Here is a 19,854-nt window from a genome sequence, read left to right on the forward strand (position 1 = left end):
AGCACTGGGTGTTCTATGGTGTTGAATCACTATATTTTACAGCTGAAACTATTATAACACTGTGTATTAACTAACTGGAACTTAAATAAAAACTTAAAGTTTTTGCTACCAAAAATGAGAACAAGCTGCTATGAAAATGGAACAATCAGAAAATGGGACAGATATTATTGCACCTAAAAATACAACAGCTCAGGGCCAGGGGGGCACCTGGGTGGCTCAGTCAGTCAAGCATCTGACTCTTGATTTCGGCTCAGGTCGCGATCTCAAGGTTCATGGGATCAAGTCCCAGGGCAGGTTCAACACTGACAACACAGGGCCTGCTTGGGATTCTCTCTCTCCCTCTCTCTCTGCCCCTCCCCCACTGGCTCACAAGTGTGCATGCTCCCTTCTTCTCAAAATAAATACTTAAAAAAATACAGTTGCTCGAATGAAAAAAATAAATGGTCTGAATAATGAAAGGGACACCTAGAAAAGTTGATAATACAGAAAGTAAATTCAAGGAACTCTGAGAATATACAGACAAAGAGCCAACGAAGAGGGAAATAATAGTAGTACTTAATATGTGCCAGACTGTTCTGAGTGCTTTAGTTGTTACATATTTAATTTGTTTTTTTTTTAACGTTTTATTTATTTTTGAGACCGAGAGAGACAGAGCATGAACAGGGAAGGGGCAGAGAGAGAGGGAGACACAGAATCGGAAGCAGGCTCTAGGCTCTGAGCCATCAGCCCAGAGCCCGATGCGGGGCTCAAACTCACAGACCGCGAGATCGTGACCTGAGCTGAAGTCGGACGCTTAACCGACTGAGCCACCCAGGCGCCCCACATATTTAATTTTTATAACAACTCTCTGAGCTGAGAACTATTATTACTTACAGAGAAGTTAAGTAACATGCCCAGTCACACAGCTACTGGGGCAGCAGAGCTGAAATTAAAATCTAGGGAATCTGACCCCGGAGACTTTGCTCTTAAACTAATATTCTCTATTGCCTATTTTAAAAGTAGGAGAGAAGTTAAGAGATACAGCAGATTTTTAGGACGTCCAATAGCCACCTAATCAAAATTCCAAAAGGAGAAAACAGGATGAATAAAAGGAAATAAATAATTGAGAAACAAAAGTAGAAAAAGGTACTGAGCTGAAGAAAGATTTGAAAGACCCTACTAAGTGTCGAGAATAATTAACAATTAATGCATTTAGATACATACTTGTGAAATGTTAGAACTCCAGGACAAAGAGAGAAACTTAAAAGCCTTCCAGACAAAAGTTACTAGCTACAGAGTACTTGAATCAGGTTAACAAAAGATGTTACACATGTAGCGGTGGAATAATGGTTCCTAAATTCTGAAGTTTTGGATTTAGAATTCTCCACCCAGACAAATATTAATTAAGTGGGCAGGCAAAATCAAGGCATTATTGAACATACGAGAATTAAGAAAGGATAGCATTCATTGCTATTCAAACAGACAGACCAAGAAAATATAAAATATGTCTTCGTCAGTTGGGGTTACTGTCACAGAATTCCATAGACTGGGTGGCTTATAAATTACAGACACTCATTAATCACAGCTCTGTAGGCTGAGAAGTCTAAGATCAAGGTGCTGGCACACTCAGTGTCTGGTGAGAACAGGCTTCCTGGGTCTTGACAGCTTCTTCCTGGAACCTCATGTGACAGAATTGGTGAGGGAACTCTCTGAGATCCCTTTAGAAGGGCACTAATCCCAGGCATGAAGGCTCTGCCCTCATGACAAAACCACCTCCCAAAGGCCCCAACTCCAAATACCATCACACTGGGGATTAGGTTTAAAACATATGAATTTGGGGAGGATATAAACATTCAATTTATAGTAAAAAATGGTTCTAAGAAACAGGAGGACTTGAGATACAAGAAACATCAGCAGTTGCATATGAATGCAGAAAGATTCCAGAATAAAATTAAAAGTGAACTCATTAGGCTTGCGCCTGTGAAAGAGTCTCTTTAGAAAAATATAAATGACAATAACTATTTACTTCTCTGTAACTCCAAGCTGAGTATCTAATTCTACCAGTAAAATATTGATATAACCATAGTTTAAGTAATGTAAATGACATTTCAAATTGTTATTTGATATTTAAAAAATGATGTTCCTGTAATTTATTCTATTTTTTTTTAAACACTTACTCATTTTTGAGAGGCAGAGACAGAGCATGAGTGGGAGATGGGGCAGAGAGAGAGGGAGACCCAGAATCTGAAGCAGGTTCCAGGCTCTGAGCTGTCAGCACAGAGCCAGATGCAGGTCTTGAACTCACAGATTGTGAGATCATGACCTGAGTTTAAATCGGACGCTCAGCCGATTGAGACACCAGGCACCCCTGTTCATGTAATTTTTAAACTATCTAATGAATGATAATGAAGGAAACCAGCAAGTGTCACTAGTTATGAAGAGATTTAAGCCAAAACAAAGAAGGAAAAACACCCAAGAACAAAATAGATAGTAATTATCAAGTAGAACGACTGAGATCAAACAACTTTCCCCCCCACTTTGGGGAGGAAAACACTTTGCTTCTACATTTTTTTCAGAATAATGGAAACCTACTCTTTTCTTGATCATATCTCAACTATTTTTAAAAAGGCAAGAAACAACATCTTCCAGAAACCCTAGAGAAAGTGCTGGGCAACAATCCAAGGCACAGGCAATGGGTTGAAACCAACTTAATTTAGATGTGCTATGCCTAAAAGTTATCTGAAACTTTCTCAGCAAGCTAAGCATTTTGAGAAGTCAAATCACCAACATCTCCTATTTTGCATTTTCTATTTCCAGAGTTTACTAATAGATTAACTTGAAGTAGAGTGAAATATGATGAGTAAAACCATATAAAGTTATAACCATATATATTATGGTTTGTCTATATGTATTTTGCTTCCTCAACTCCAAATAACTTACTTTCTTTATAGCTATCATGTGTCTTGGTGACCTTGTACAACAAAAATATTAAATTCAGAACAAATACTTCTAGGTGGTGTGAATCTACATATCTTAGAATTTTCAGAATAAAATGAAACAAAAGCTCACCCCAAAGACAGTCATTTCATCTCCTATATCTCAAGATAATTGTGAAACAGCAAGATAATAAACTAATATTCTGTTATAAGTTTGATTATAGTTTATAATCACCAAAATGGATGGATTTAATTAATTCAATTTAAGTCCTATCGGTGAACAATGACATTTCATCTTCTGCAGTTGGTGGGAAGAATGTGGGAAGATTGACTTAAGAGTAAGTTTAACTTGCTTTGAAGTCAGATTTCTTTGAACTAGGAGTAAATTTTTCTACCTCATCAGTCTGTGTTGACTTGCATATGAGTAAAACACAGCTTAGCTTTGGACCTTACATTTGAGAAATTAATGTACTTCATCTACTTCCCACATGTCAGGATGCAAAAATCAGTCAAAATCAGCGCTGTAAGTGCAGAAAAATATTACCATTTACCAGGAGGCTACTCATGGTCATTGGCAACTTTGATCAGTATCATATGACTGCTCATTAATTCTTCCATTCCTTTATAAAACATTTATTGAAAGCTCCCCATGTATTAAACTCTGTGGTTGGCTCGGAGAATTTCCTGGGAGAAACAGAGACAAGGTGCCCGCCATCAAGGGAGTTTAAATTTGTCAATGGGATGGCCTCTAATATGGACCATAGGCTTGAATTTAGAAAGATTATTCTCTCTCTCTCTCTCTTTTTAACTGTAAATTCACATTTATAAAATCAGATTCTCCTACTGAAATTAGCTATATTCTGATTTGAAATGCAGTTCTTTTTAAAGCCGTGCACAGTCAGAAATGAAGAGAAATTTCCTGTTAAACGTGGCATATTTATCACCTGGTTATCTTCTTCTGCTCCAGAGCATCATTAAAATGATAAATGACCGAAACAAGAAAGGGAGATGAGTCATCAGCAGGCGAAGTCTTTCAATAGATTTTCAGAGGGTACAATTAAAAAGAGGCATGGTAAGTGACTTGGCAGAGTGGATGAAGCCAAAACTCACATACCTGCTGAAAGGTCCACTGATGAGGAATGAGTCAATTTGCTCCACTGAAACTCATAAAAAGTCTCAAGACTTGCAGGCACCAAGGTGTGGATAATAGCAAAAGGTTAAAATCCAGGGAAATCTGCATTTGAAGTGACTAAACCCTGGTGGGTCTCCACCAACGTACACTGGACAGGTGTCAACCTTCTCCTACCCACCCATCCATCACCTATTTCCAAGTGACCACAGGCTAATTTTTTGTAGAAATTAAGCAAGAGATGTTCTGGACCAAAGCAGCAGGTGCAGTGGGGGAAGGTACAGGGTTGAGGACAGAGTGACACATCTTTGAATACTACCTTTTTAGGGAACTCCAGGAAAAGGCCAGCTCACTGCCCAGTAACCCTAGAGGAGAGCCTTCCAGGTGCTTAGCTCCTCTCATGCAGCTTACTCACATCCTCATAGCACCTCCAATTAGTCGTCCAATGTTTCACTCTTAAAGATGGGTAAACAAGTCTTTTCAGCAAACAGTGTGAGGACAATTGAATCCTCACACGCAAGAGGATGAAACTTGACTTCTTCTGAACACCATATACAAAAACAAACAAACAAACAAACAAAAAAAACTCCTCAAAATGCATCACAGACCTAAATATAAGACCAAAACTGTAAAACCCATAGAAGAAAATATAGGATTAAATCTTTGTGACCATGCCTTCTTAGAGATGACACCAAAATCACAAGACACAAAAGAAAAAAAAAATAGATCTATTGGACTTCATTAAAATTAAAACCTTCTGTGCTTCAAAGGATACTATCAAGAAAATGCAAAGATAGCCCACAGAATGGGAGAAAAAACTTGCAAATCATATATCTGATAAGGGATTTGTGTCCGGGATATATAAAACACATTGACAACAACAACAACAACAACAACAACAACAACAACAAAACAATTAAAAATGGACAAAGGATCTGAGGAGACATCTTTTCAAAGAAAATATACACATAGCCCGTATGTACATGAATAGATGTTCAATGTCATTAGCTATTAGAGAAATGCAAATCAAAACCCCAAGACATCACTCCATACCCACTAGCATGGCAATAATAAAAAGGATGGATAATCACAACTATTGGCGAGGATGTAGGGAAACGGACACCTGTATACACTGCTGGTGGGAATGTAAAATGGTGAAGCACTTCAGCAATGTTTCGGGCAGTTTCTTAAAAATTCACACTTAGAGTTATATGATCCAGCAGTTCCGCTCCTAGATGTAAACCCAAGAGAAATGAAAACATATGTCCACATAAATACTTGCACATGAATGTTCACGCCAGCCTTATTCATCATGGTCAGAAAGTGGGGAAAATGTCCATAAATGGATGAATGGATAAACAAAATACGGCATATCCATACGGTGGAATATTATTTGGCAATTAAAAAAAAGTGAAATACGAACACATGCTGCAACATGGAGGAATCTGGAAAACATTTTAAGTGAAAGGAGTCAGTCACAAGAGACTGTATGATTCAGTCCCCATTATGAAATGGCCAGAATGGGCAAATATGTAGAAATGGAAAGTAATGAGTGGTTTCCTAGAGCTGAGTCAGAAGAAGCAGGGGAGAGAAGATCAACTGAGGAGAAATGGGAAATGACTCCTAACGGGTAAGGGGTTTCTTTTTGGGGTGATGAAAATGTTCTAGGGGCGCCTGGGTGGCGCAGTCGGTTAAGCGTCCGACTTCAGCCAGGTCACGATCTCGCGGTCCGTGAGTTCGAGCCCCGCGTCAGGCTCTGGGCTGATGGCTCGGAGCCTGGAGCCTGCTTCCGATTCTGTGTCTCCCTCTCTCTCTGACCCTCCCCCGTTCATGCTCTGTCTCTCTCTGTCCCAAAAATAAATAAAAAACGTTGAAAAAAAATTTAAAAAAGAAAATGTTCTAAAGTTTAGGTGGTGATAGTTGCAAAACTATACCTGTAAACCATTGCTGTGTTCACTTTAAATGGGTGAGTTGTGAGGTGTGTAAAGTATCTCCCAATAAAGCTGTTACAGTAATGTGAATGGACAGCCACAGATTACCAAACACCTATGGGCCTCCAACCTGAGAGACACTGATGAAACAAACAAAAAATGAACTTGGATGGCAAAGATGCAATACAAGAAATAAAAGAAAAGGTAAAATATTTTGGGGGCGCCTGGGTGGTTCAGTTGGTTAAGCAACTGACTCTTGATTTTAGCTCAAGTCATGATCTCATGGTTCGTGACCTGCATTGGGTTCTGTGCTGTCCCCACAAGGTCTGCTTGGGATTTTCTCTCTCCTCCTCCCCCCCCGCCCCCGTCTCTCTCTCTCTCTCTCTCTCTCTCTCTTTCAAAACATAAATCAACTTAAAAAAATTACATAGAAAACATTTTTTATTAGTATCCTCAGAGAGAAGAGAAAATATTGCAGGCCATTATTTTCATAGCAGACCAAACTGCTATAGGGAAATAAAGAAAGAGCCTTGAAAATACAAATATGATTACAACCAAATCAAAGAAACTATCCCAGAAAGTAAGATAAAAGATGAAGAGTTGTAATCCAATAAGATAACAAAGAGAGCAACTCAAAGCTGTCAACAATAAGATTTCTAGAAAAAAAGAGCAGAGGGTATGGAAAGCAGGAAAAACTCCTATAGCTAGAAGGAGGAGGCTCGAGAGGAAGAGAGCGAGAGGGAGAGCGACATGAGTTTCCAGATTGAAAAAACCCCACAGACCACTCTCAATAATGGATTTTTTAAAAATTCATTTCCAACCATCTTGAAATTTAAGAACCCCAGAATATATATACTATTTTTATAAAATATATATTTTATTTTATATACAATTCTTAGAGAAGGTTTAAACACCTTGAACATCTACATGAATAAATGTCTTCAAAATCTGAGGGGGAAAAAAAAAGACTTTAGGTCAAAAGTTCTATACTCAGCCCAACTATCAATCATGTATGAGAGCAAGACATTTTCACATATGCTTGGACTAAGAAAAAGAACCACCCTATGCATCCTTCCTTAGGAATGTACTAGAGAAGGGGACCTGGGTGTCTCAATCAGTTAAGCATTTGACTCTTGGTTTCAGCTTCGGTCATGATCTCAAGGTTCATGAGCTCGTGAGTTCGTGAGCTCACAGTTCCCGAGCCCGTGTCGGGCTCTGCACTGACAGTGTGGAGCCTGTTTAGGATTCTGTCTCTCCCTCGCTCTATGCCCCTCCCTCCCTCACTCTCTGTCTCACAAAGGGAAAACCCAGAAGAAACAGTTAAATTGAAAGTTATTTGGGGGGTTGTAGTTATGAAGAGAGGTGGGTTAACCAACTGCTGACTTTTACTAGAGATGTTTTGATACAGCTTTGTTTTTAAGACCACGTGTATGTATTAATTGGAATAAACTACTTTTAATCCAGTTTTTTAATGACAGCGCTGCAAAAGCAACGTGACGTATAGACACAGGCTGTCAGAAATCTTACACAGTAGGGGCTCCCGGGTGGCTCAGTCGGTTAAGCATCTGACTTCGGCTCAAGTCATGATCTAGCGATTCATGGGTTTGAGTCCGCATTGGGCTCTGTGCTGACAGCTCAGAGCCTGAAGCCGCTTCAGATCCTGTGTCTCCTCTCTCTGTCCCTCCCCTATTTGCACTCTCTCTCTCTCTCTCTCTCTCTCAAAACTGATCATTAAAAAAATTTTTTTACAGAGTAACGGCATGTTCTTTTCTTTTGAAGACCACATTAAACTGAAAGCCAAACTGCAATATAGGCTAAGTTTTAACTTGGAACTCTCTTGGAAATGCTCCTTACTCACAATATCTCTAGACCTTTCACAGACTTCCTTATCATCCAACGACAGTAGTTCTACCTTGCAAGAAAGATATCCCAAGAGAAATAAGAATTGTCCCCAAGCCGATTCTGCCAATATGTTTTATGACCAGGAAAAGGCTCCCCATAAATAGCTGGTGCCTTTTGGAAGGAAGCCAAGAAAAAAGAAAGGAGGACAAAGTTCATGGGCTCATCTCAAAGCCTGGAGCTGCCAGGTGGAAAAGTTAAGTAAGACAGAGTGAGAGTATTGTAGGGCAGTTCTGGGGAATTGGCTCAGCAGTGTTGCCAGGGGCTGTTTTAAAGATACCCACGCCTCAGGACCCACGCTGACCTCATTCATCTCCTCTGAACCTTGCAAGTCCAAGATCCACAGGACAGTAGAATTCTCCTCTTTAAACCAAACCTCTGAGGGGTGCCTGTGTGGCCAGTCAGTTAAGGGTCCGACTTCGGCTCAGGTCACGATCTCACGGTTCGTGAGTTCGAGCCCCGTGTCGGGCTCTGTGCTGACAGCTCAGAGCCTGGAGCCTGTTTCGGATTCTGTGTCTCCCTCTCTCTGCCCCTCCCCTGTTCATGCTCTGTCTCTCCCTGTCTCAAAAATAAATAAAATGTTAAAAAAAATTTAACAAAAAACATATTAAGCCAAACCTTTGAGACCACCTTAGATTAACAATCATGTTCTATCCTTTCAACCCGTGCTTTCACCCTACATCCCAGCACACGGACAGAGTAAACGATCAACTCAGCTACAGCATAAGGAATTCTGTGGGACAGAGCGTATCTAGCTTAGCAGAGTAGAGGCATTCATGTGAGCTCACCAGCCCGCCTGGCTGGGGCAGGCCCTGTTGCCCAGTTCCGCAGCTCTAGAATTGGAAGATACTAAGTGCATTCTGCCTTGGCCGAATTGCCAACTGTGGGTTTTTCCACAGCTCCCGACTAGGAGGGGAGCTAGTTGTTCCTGATCCTTAGTCCCCTGGATGCCACACTCTTTGATGACCCCTATCTACCTACCCCTGTCAGGGTCCAATCTTGTCCAGGCTTCCTCCATTCTTAGTCTCATGCACTTATTAACCTCTTGTTATCAGAAGAGTGAGTTTCTCAGACCAGGTTCTCACTCTGTACTTTCTGGGGCTCCCAGTTTTCCTCCTTGCGATGAGCTGTTTACTACATAATTCATAGTTATCAAAACGCCTCTGTTCATAGAATCTGATAGCGTGGCTCTTGTGTAAGGTGGAGAGGGCCAGAATTATAACATTCATGTAATTATCCAGCTAAGCAGAGCACAGGGCTGTTAAGAATCCGACTTGGGGGATATAATTAAGGAATGGATTTTGACAGAGACACCTCTTTAGGGATATGAATGCTCTGACAAGAGTAGATGTGGTTTCCAGGCATTCACTTCAGCAGCTATTTTCCCAGGGCCATCCTGGTACACAGATTTTGCGTGTTATACCTCACATAAGGCCCCTAACGTGCAGGAATTTCTAAACTGTGGAAAGGGACTGGACCAAGATGAGAGAGTAAACTGGCATGAAAAAACGTTAAAATGAAGCTGTATAAGGGACGTGCTAAATGTTGTAGAAGGTTTGAGGAGAAATAAGTTCTATCTAGTGGGAGGTACAGAGTTTATTCAGTAATTGTAGGCAGCATCTGGACAGCATCTGCTGTGCGCGGTACTAGATGCTGTCTTAAGGAAACCAGAAGTACAAAGAGAGTTGTGCTGCAGGGATGAACAGGTGCTAGAAGGTCGCAGAAGAGGGGCTCATTCATTCTCCTGGGCGTGGGAGTAAGGGTGGGGTGTGGGACGCTGGTTGGCAGAGACGCAGAAAGAGAGCATCGCAGGTGCGTTGCAGCTTGAGCAGACGCCGGCAACTGTGGAACTCGAGGCAACTCATTCAGCCTCTCTGTCTCTTGCTTTCCATGTCTCTATGGAATCATCGATAATCACTAAACCAAAATATTGCCTTTTGTGAGAATTAACTGCCCTGCGCATGTGAACGACAGAGCGTATCTCATACGAGAGTTTCACTTAGAGCGATACGTGCCACAAAGTCAGTGCTCAGTAGACGATGGCTATCATTATTGTCATTATTTTGTGCAAAAAAGGCCAGTGCTGACCAACTTAGCGACTGGCATATGTTTTAAGGGAGAAAAGCAGAATGCTTCCAGTTTCAACAGAATAATTTAAAGTTTCTTAAGAATGTCACTCGAACATGGACTTTTTTGTGTGAATAATAACTCATTTCCTGTGTTTCTGATGCAGCAGTTCACGTTAGATCTAACAAGCATATTTTCAAAACTACAGACCAGCTTAGAGGGACTTGCATAGAGCAAACTTTGTGGAAGCTTCCATTGGTGAAGGTGGTCTTAGGGTCTGAAGGATGCTTTGGGTTTTGGAAATGGCATCATGTAGCTGTCTCGTCTATCTGCTTTGAACGGTTTTACATGTGACAGAAATATTGCTTTTAGCGTCTAAAGTTTTTTATTAAACATTTTTTCAACATGTTGGGCAAAATGTGGTGACAAAAATCTTGCCCTTAATGCACACTGGGAAGATCGACAGATTTTTTTTCCCCCCCTGGTTCATTTTATACTGACTCATTATGACAAGGCCTTATTGGCCGTGGTTTTCTAATTCCGGGAATCATAACGTCGAACCAGATTCCTGTCTTGTGTAACTCTATTAGGGGCTTTGCCTGGAAAGTGTTCTCTGATCCTCTTTCTGAGTATGTCTCCCTCTTGATTTCTCTCCGTCTCTGCCTCTCTGTCTCTTCCTACCTCCCTCTCCTCAATTTGCTAATTATTTCCAAACAGTTTGAAAATTCCAATTCTACGGGCACTGCATTTTCTGGCTGCCTGCTAAAGTCCCTCCTGACTTTCAGTGCCCATGTCCAGCCAAGTAATGAAGGGGTGCTAGTGTGCCTAAAGCGTGAGGCACGGGGTTTCAGCAGGAAGGAACCGCCCGTCCCCTTTCCTTTGACACCTTCAATGCTCTCAGCTTGGTATTTTCACTTACCTCTCTACTTCTTTACCTCCATTCTGACCTGTTCCTCCTTCCCCCACATCGATCGCTTCTCTCAAAATAGAGGAAATGTTTTCTTATGTATTGCACCCATGTACAATGTAGTTACAGTGATGATGTTGATAGTAAGTTCCTGTAAAATACCTCCTATTTCAGGCTTTTTGATTGATGATCTGGCAGGTAACACCTGCTATACCATATTGAGAATGAGACCGGGGGCCTGGGTGGCTCAGTTGGTTGAGCGTCTGACTCTTGATTTCAGCTCAGGTCGTGATCCCAGGGTCGTGGGATCAAGCCCGGAGTGGGGCTCCATGCTGAGTGTGGTGCCTGCTTAAGATTCTCTCTCTCCCCACCCCCCGCCCCTCCTCTGCTTACACTGGCTCACACACTCTTTCTTTCAAAAAAATAATGAAGACATTCTTTTAAATCTTTTTTCAAAGGGGATAATACAAAGACTCCCAGGAATAAAATATTTCCTCTGCAAATGTCGCTTAGCTATCCTAACCATTTGGACTTTCCTGACTGCCATTTACAAAAATACTTTAAATATGATGAAGATCTCCTTGAATCTGCAATACAGCTTTTAGGTACTAATTGTCCCACTTGCCAGTTTCTGAGCTAACATATATTAAAACCCTGTCAAGTTTCATTAAGAAAATCAATAGTACCATAAAATGGGTTTAAAGGAAATCAAGGTTTATAAATGTCATGAAAAGTACAGATTATTGTCTCTGATATGTAAACATGGTAACCAAGTTGATTTAAATCAAGGAAAATGAGAATAATTATGGTTAAACCAGGGAGAAATAACTGGGCTGGAGATATAAATTGTGAGCAGTGTTGGCATGTGGATGGGGGTTGAAGCAATTGGGAACAGATGCAACCATTCCGTTAAAGTAAATCCAGGGAGAAGACAGTAGGGAGGAGGATGGAAGCCCAGAGAACATCCACCTTATAAGACAGAGAGAAGAGCCAGTGAATGAGCCTGAGATGAAGCAGCAGAGAGAGCAAGAAGCGGAGAGAAGTCTAGGAGACAAAGGGGACAAGCCTGATGTCACTTGTAGTCCTCTCCCAACTTCCAATGACAAGAAGTTACCAAAAGAAATAAATACCAAATAAATAAAATTAAAACTCCCAGTTGGACTGCAAATTAAAGATTACAAAAGAAGGGTTTCTGCTACTTTAAATATTGATGAGGATGGATTGATGGATGGAGTAGGGCAGGATTCTAAGCTGGCCTCTAAGCTTCCATGCTTTATACAGTCCCCTCCCCCTGAGTGAGAGGCCAGGACCCCAGGACCAGTGAGAAAGGTGGAGCTTACTTCTGTGACTAGGCTATGTTATATCGCCAAAGCAATCAAGTTATTAACATTTTTTCACATAAAATACCTAAGTATAATTAAGCCTATCTTTAATGAAGTCAGTAAATATCACATCCAATTTATACAAACGAACATAATATTTATAGAGGGGAAAAAAACCTCAAGATATAATATATAATAATCCTGAGCTATCATGTGCCAAGAATACTAAGTAAAGAGATTGAGTTAGGGGCGCCTGGGTGGTTCAGTTGGTTAAGCATCCGACTCTGGCTCAGGTCGTGATCTTGTGGCTTTGTGAGTTCAAGCTCTGCATTGGGCTATGTGCTGATAGCTCGGAGCCTGGAGCCTGCTTCGGATTCTTTATCTCCCTCTCTCCCTGCCCCTCTCCCAATCACGCTCTGTCTCTCATTCTCAAAAATAAATAAACACTTAAAAAAATTAAAAAAAAAAAAGAGAGAGATTCAGGAGTAAACAGCTATATTGTTATAAAACTCCATACCTAAGTCTGATGCAGGTTCCCAGTTGAGAGCAACTGGCCTAAAAGGTGCTACCTCCAAATTAAAGGAGCAAGGTTACAGCCAAGTAGATTTGAAACAATAACTGATGTTATGACTGATAACACCATAGTTGCCTGGCTTCATCAGGTCATCAGGTAGAGCAATACTCGGACTGGTAAACACAGGAAAACCCAACACGGCTATTTCTTAGAGTTTTGATCAATGTCGTCCATGAAGGTTAAAATATGTTGTGGACAGCAAAGATATTGAAAAATCACCATGGATTTCCTAGAAAGCAGGCCATTTCTCATAAATTTATGTTAATAAAATTTTCCTTCTACAAAGTTAACCTGGGAATGAATGTCTCTCCTGGTCTGACAACCCTCCCCATGCAACTCATCAAACAAACCTAGTTATTTCCAGCATCTCTCTTTTCATACGGTGAAAGAATCAATATTTATAATTTCTTGGGGGCCGTCTGGGTGATCTCAAAGATAGTTTCAGGTATGAAAAGTAGCTTGAGAATTTGGGGTTTTAAAAAATATTTGGGATTCAATTTTTGGAAGACAAAAATAAAAAAAATTTCAGAATGAACTGGTAACTTGGTTAAGAGACAGTAACGACACTTGATTGTCTATTTAATCATGGTGACAATAAAATATTTTCTGAAAATAAACATGGATGGTAACACGACTGAAGAGGACCTTAGCTTTTTCAAAAGTGAGGGTGAAGGGCCTTTGTTCTTTGCCTCCCCTCTTCTCCAATAATCAAGGATTTGGATAGGAGGAGACTGTGGGGAGGTTGGGTAGGGAGGGAAGAAACTAAGAGCAGTTTGAGGTGGAGTAAGGAAGAAGACCGTGACCACGGGGCTTGCGGTTTGGGCAGTGACCCAGCCTGGCAGGGGTGTGGAGCTAGGTGGGATCTACCCGATGCAAAATTCCAAATGGTACTCTGGTGTCAGGTACTCGAGGACCTGGATAGTTCGGGCCAATTTAGAGCATTCCTGAACTAGACCAGAGTTTACAGAGGCTGCGCTATGAAGTCTTAATATGTCAACACAACAAAACTCGCTTCATGGTATTCCGTACGTTGTTTTCCTTAGGACTATTTAAATCTCGTCAAAAAAATGTTCTTTTGTTCTGATGTATACCACTTAAAAAATACAATGTTTCTTTCTGTAGCAATTTCTGAGGATTTGTCCATTTTGTCTATCTTTTGTGTCCCCCTTCTGATTAAATTAAATACGTAATAAAAGTAAAAAAGAAAAAATCCTGCTTGAAGAGTACCCTGAAAGAAGAGAAGATAAATCTTTGAGACACCAAAACCTCTTTCCAGAGCATCAACCTGATAACTTTGGATAGAAAGTGTTGTGATTTTGGCTCTTAAGCTTGGCAAATCAGGCGGCAACTGTTCCCTGCTGAAATATTTTTTTTTTTAATGAAAAAAAAATCAGTCGATGTTTCCACAGATTGGGATACTTGGCATTATGTATTTGTAACATCTGCACAATTGATTGAATTCTTCATCTGGATATTTTGGCATCATGACACCAATGGCTTTGGAATCCTTTCTTTTCTACTGCTAAACACACATACACTCACACACGTATACACACACGATTCAGTGCTTAAAGTGTGAAAGACAAGAGGTATTGCAATCCCATTTCTTTTCCCACTGAAATCTTTTTCAGAAGTCAAGCAAAGAATGGATAAATTAATACCCTTCCACATTTTTCTAAATAAAAAAATATCCAACTCTCCCATTTCCTCCTCACCCTCCCTCCACCTTGTCACTTTAATCCTTCTAAAGATTCTATCATCCTGGTGTTATGGACCAGGATGTTGGAGGGTGGGAAGAGGAAAGAGTTGGAGAATACAAGGAGACACATCATCCCAAATAGAACATGTTTGTCTATAATAGTGTAAGAGATGTTTGTGTCTACGGCAGCAAGCATGTGTTAGCTTGGGTGGAGAATAGAATAGGATTTTCTTTTTTTGTTGTTGAAATTTATATATTTAAATTCAAGTTAGTTAACATACAGTGTAGTTTTGGCTTCAGGAGTAGAAGCCAGTGATTCATCACTTACATATAACACCCAATGCTCATTCCCAATAAGTGCCCTCCTTAATGCCCATCAGCCATTTAGCCCATCCCCCACCCACCTCCCCTCAGCAACCCTTTATCAGATAAAGGATTAGTATCCCAAATCTATAAAGAACTCATCAAACTCAACACCCAAAAAACAAATAATCCAGTGAAGAAATGGGCAGAAGACATGAATAGACTCTTTTCCAAAGAAGACATCCAGATGGCTAACAGACCCATGAAAAGATGTTCAACATCACCTCATCATCAGAGATATACAAATCAAAATCACAATGAGATGCCACCTCACACCTGTCAGAATGGCTAACATTAACAACTCAGAAAACAACAGATGTTGGTGGGGATGCAAAGAAAGGGGAACCACGCTGCAAACTGGTGCAGCCACTCTGGAAAACGCTATGGAGCTTCCTCAAAAAGTTAAAAACAGAACTACCCTACAACCTGGAAATTGCACTATTAGGTATATATCCAAAGGATACAAAAATGCTGATTCAAAAGGGCACATGCACCTCAATGTTTATAGCAGTACTATCAACAATAGCCAAATTATGGAAAGAGCCCAAATGTCCATTGATTGATTAATGGATAAAGAAGATAAAGAAGATGTGGTGTGTGTGTGTGTGTGTGTGTGTGTGTATACATACATACGTATATGTGTATATATACATGTATATATACATATATATATATACACACACATATATATACACACAATGGACTACTACTCAATGATTTAAAAAATGAAATCTTGCCATTTGCAACAATGTGGGTGGAACTAGAGTATATTATGGTAAGTGAAATAAGTCAGTCAGAGAAAGACAAATATATGATTTCACTCCTATGTGGAATTTAAGAAACAAACCAGATAAACATAGGGGAAGGGAAGGAAAGATAAGATAAAAAGAGAGAGGGAGGCAAATCGTAAGAGATTCTTAAATACAGAGAACACACTGAAGGGTCGGAAGAGTTTTCAAGATCTCTTTCCATTCTACCGCATGAACATGATTCTGAACTTTAAATCTGTTTCAGGAGACTCAGTCAGGTAGTGCTCAGACCATCAGCATTCAAGGAGCACCCGCCATAAGCTCCTCTTGGAGTTTATAATCCACTGGGGAGTCGGGATTTACAACAGGAAAGAGTGAACAATACAAAGCTGAAGCTCTGTAACAGATTGTATACTCTGCGTGTTTGAAGGTGATGAATAACAATGGAGACATGGAATTTGGGGAAAGGCCCATGGAAAAAGGAATTTGGAGCTGGGGCTTAAAGGACGGCTGGGAGGTGATTATGGAGAAAGAGAGTACTCTGTATGGAATCAACAGAGACACATGAATGGTTAATATATGAACTTGACTGAAGAGTGCTATGTGGTCAAGCGATAGAGAGGAGGGTGGCAGCTCTTGGAGATGATTAGAACATTTTACCCAGATGCTATGTGGCATAAGGAACCCTGTTAGGTGGCTCAGCAGGACTCAGTGACTGTCACTTACCTCTCTGTGTCTTCTACCACACTTACCCTCACTAGGTGTTTCCTAAAAATTCCTTGAATTGAAGTGTGGCATGATGATAGAATCTTTCCAAGACTTCAATACCATAATTAGGACCTAGAATTAACCACTTAAGCCGCATTTTTTGCTATTTTTTCAGAAAGGAAGGAAAGGATATTGATTGTTTTGGATATAAAAACTACAAGCATTCTGAATGTACCTCATCAAATAAAGAAATTATGGAGGTAATATTTCTTATGTATTTACTGAGGGTCAAGCACTGTTCTAAGGCTCTTGGGATTTCACCATGAACGAGAGGCAAGATCTCTGCAAGATCATTTCACCCAGTGGTAATTGCTTTGAAGACAACAAACACAGGTGATGGGAGAGTGACTGGGCGGGGGTAGGCTGATCATTAAGAAAGGGCTCTCTGAGGATGTGACATAGAGCAGAGTCCTGAAGGAGAAGAAGGAACAAGGCAAGGTTAGAGCATTCAATTAGAGGGGAGGGTGAGGCAAAGACCTTAAGGAAAGGACACCTTAGCATGCTGTAACCCATCACTTGATGGATTTTCTCTTTGGAATTAAGCTTCGTTTAAGCTGGGCCAATAAGAATCTGGCAGAATAATTTCTTTTTCTTCTTTTTATCTATCTGTTCTCTTAGACTATTTTCAAAAATAAAATTGAGTCCTTCCAAGACCCCATAGTAAAGGAATACATATTTATAACAGCAAAGAAAACAGAAAGTAGGCAAGCATTGAACAAAGTTCCAAAATACATCTGGAAGATTGACAGAGGACGGAAGACCAGTGACTCAGAGGGAGGAAGGCTGTGGCAGGGAGGGGCAGAAGCCAAGGAGAATGAAGAGAATTGTTCTGCTTGTTAGCAACACAAAGGCCTACCTTACACACACACACACACACACACACACACACACACCCCTCCCTTTCTCCCTTCCTCCATGGAAAAGAACCTGGAGATAAGCCTTAAAAGGTAGCTTGGAGTGAATAGTAGGACCTTGACATTCTGACTCAAAGGGACTCCAAGGAGGTCAGTATGCATGGGTAGAAATTGTTTTAAATTGTTTTCTTGCAAAGAGAAGAAGGGAATAGGGAGAGAACAGTGTGCAGTGGCAGGCAGGGGTTGTTATGGTAATGGTGATGGTGGTGGTGATTGCTTTTCAAAGAAGATGGGCTTAAAGATGTTGCAATGGCGATGAAAAGCTCCAGTGGAAGGGATCCTCCTAACCAGTGTTCTACTTCCTGGTCTCCCTCTTTTTGCTCTGCTGTGGTTGATCTCAGCTCATTTTTCTAAAATTCAGCTCCAAGCACACTGGACTATCCCCTCCAGCTCCTCACACCTACCCTAATCTGCTGTGGTTATGCCCCTACTCGTGTTCATTCTGGTATTTTAGATATTCCCTTCACACGTCTACCCCTGAGAATGCCAGTGAACTTCAGGCTGCATTTCAGATGCAGCCTTCTCTCACATTTTCCCTGCCGGCAAGCACTGGAATTTATTTCGCATTTGTTTTTATTTCACAGTCTGGCCATGTAATAATATAATAGATGATGAGTGAGCATTTGTTGATTCTGCCTCCCAAAAGGTTGTCACTTTTTTTGACACCCTTTCTCAAACAGTCATTCACGTCCTCACTTCCCACTCACCACGTTCTGGCTGCTGCATCCAACGCACCCCTGAAAACGCTGTGTGGAAGCTCCTACAGGCTCTTTGTTGCTGATCCAGAGACGCTTCTCAATTCTCACCCTGTGTTGGATTTCAGCAGGGTCTGACTCTCTAGACCCTCTCTAGACTCTCTAGACAACTTTTCCTTGAACATTCTTCTCTCTGGACTGCAATAACACTTCATCTTCCTGGCTTTCTTCAGACTTCTCTGCTTCTTTTCAGTTGATCTTTCAGGATTTTTTTTCTCCCTGCCTTCCCCTCAGTGCCACACTCAAGGGTCCAGCCTAGTTTTTCTTCTTTCCTCCTCCTGCCTGCTCCCCTGAGTATGCTCAACCACATCAGTGTCACCAAGTTCATCTTTCTCTCCAGCCCAGATCCCTTGTCTCAGTACTAGGCCAGCAAGTATAATTGTTTCCCAGACACCCTCTCTTGAACATCACAATCACCCTCTAAATGTAGTATACCCCAAACGAATCCCATCACATGTGCGCCACTCCTTTTCCACCTGCCTTACCATCACTCTCTTCCCTCCCTCAGTGAATTAAAATACCAGCCATCTGGGTTCTTAAATCAGATTTTGACCTGGGCATCATCCCTGATTCTCAAAAGATGAGTCAACTTATGTACCTTGGAGTGGTGCCTATAACAGTGACTGACAGTTTCAGGAAAAGTATTGGGTTATTTTGTTTGTTTCCTTGGAAAGAACAAGAAAAGTTGATCTATTTGGATTAGATAGGTTGAATTGGAAGTCATTGGGATACCCTTGTAAAGGATGTTGATTGGGCATTTTTAAATGTAAAGACTGGAATTATGAAGAGATTTCAGAGCTAGAGTGACATATTTGCGAGTTATCTGCCATACACAGGACATTCAGTGAAGCCATGTGAGAAGATGAGATCATCATGGAAAAGAGTACAAAGAAACAGAATAGATGGAAACAAGTTATAGGAGCAAGTTGTAACTCTTTAAAAGGTGATAGGACCTTACAGATCATCTGAAACAACTTTTTCTTTCACCTGAAAATTGTATATTGAGAATAAGAAGAGAAGAGAGACATTAAGTTCTAAAGAAAAATCATCTACTCAGAAGGTCTTTGATGCCAAGTTGAAGTTTCAAAGCTCCGACCAAGAAAAGATTCAGAGTGAGCTGGCTGTTCTAGAGTCAAAAGCAAGGATTCAGAATCAAGCCAACATTTTTTGTTGGCAGGCACAGAGAGCCAGAGAGAACTTGGGTCTTTCATGAGTTCCATGAACCCATAGATAAGCAGGCTCTAACGCTTACACGACCCTTCAGATTTCCTGTAGTGTAAGCCAATATATCCCTTATAGCATGAACCAGTTCGATTTGCTACTTCTACTGGAGGGACAGTAAGTGCTAGGACCAGCTCCTGTGGGCTCACTAGAGCTGATAGTGTGTATCTCTTCCCAACTCTGTATTCGGTGACATCGTGTTGTTAGCTTGAAATTGGCCACGACGGCACTATTTAAAACTCAGGAATTGACAAATGGTGCAAATTAGGGTTATTCTCTCCTCCCCTGGAAATGTGGTTGATAAACATTTTCTGGCACATCACCGGTTACCACTAAAAGCGTCCTTGCCGATACACATGTTGAGTCAAAAACTGCTGGTCATTGTTTGTCACTTAATAATTCATTTGGAAAAGTATCGATCGATGCCAAGTGGCTACAACCCAGTTGCTACAAGATATCTATCGACAGTTTATAATAGAATGTTAAGAAGTGATTGGGAGGTTGGAAATCTGGGAGTTTGCATTTCCTTGGAGGGGTTGTGGGTGTAGGTCACCCCCCTTCAGGAGCGAAGTGTCACTCTCCTACCTCGGGTCAAAGGAGAGGTTTTAAGAGAACCACTTGGAGAACCTGATGTGAGCCCC

The sequence above is a fragment of the Panthera leo genome, chromosome B4 (genome assembly GCF_018350215.1).
Source record: "Panthera leo isolate Ple1 chromosome B4, P.leo_Ple1_pat1.1, whole genome shotgun sequence".
In the NCBI taxonomy this organism is placed as follows: Eukaryota; Metazoa; Chordata; class Mammalia; order Carnivora; family Felidae; genus Panthera; species Panthera leo.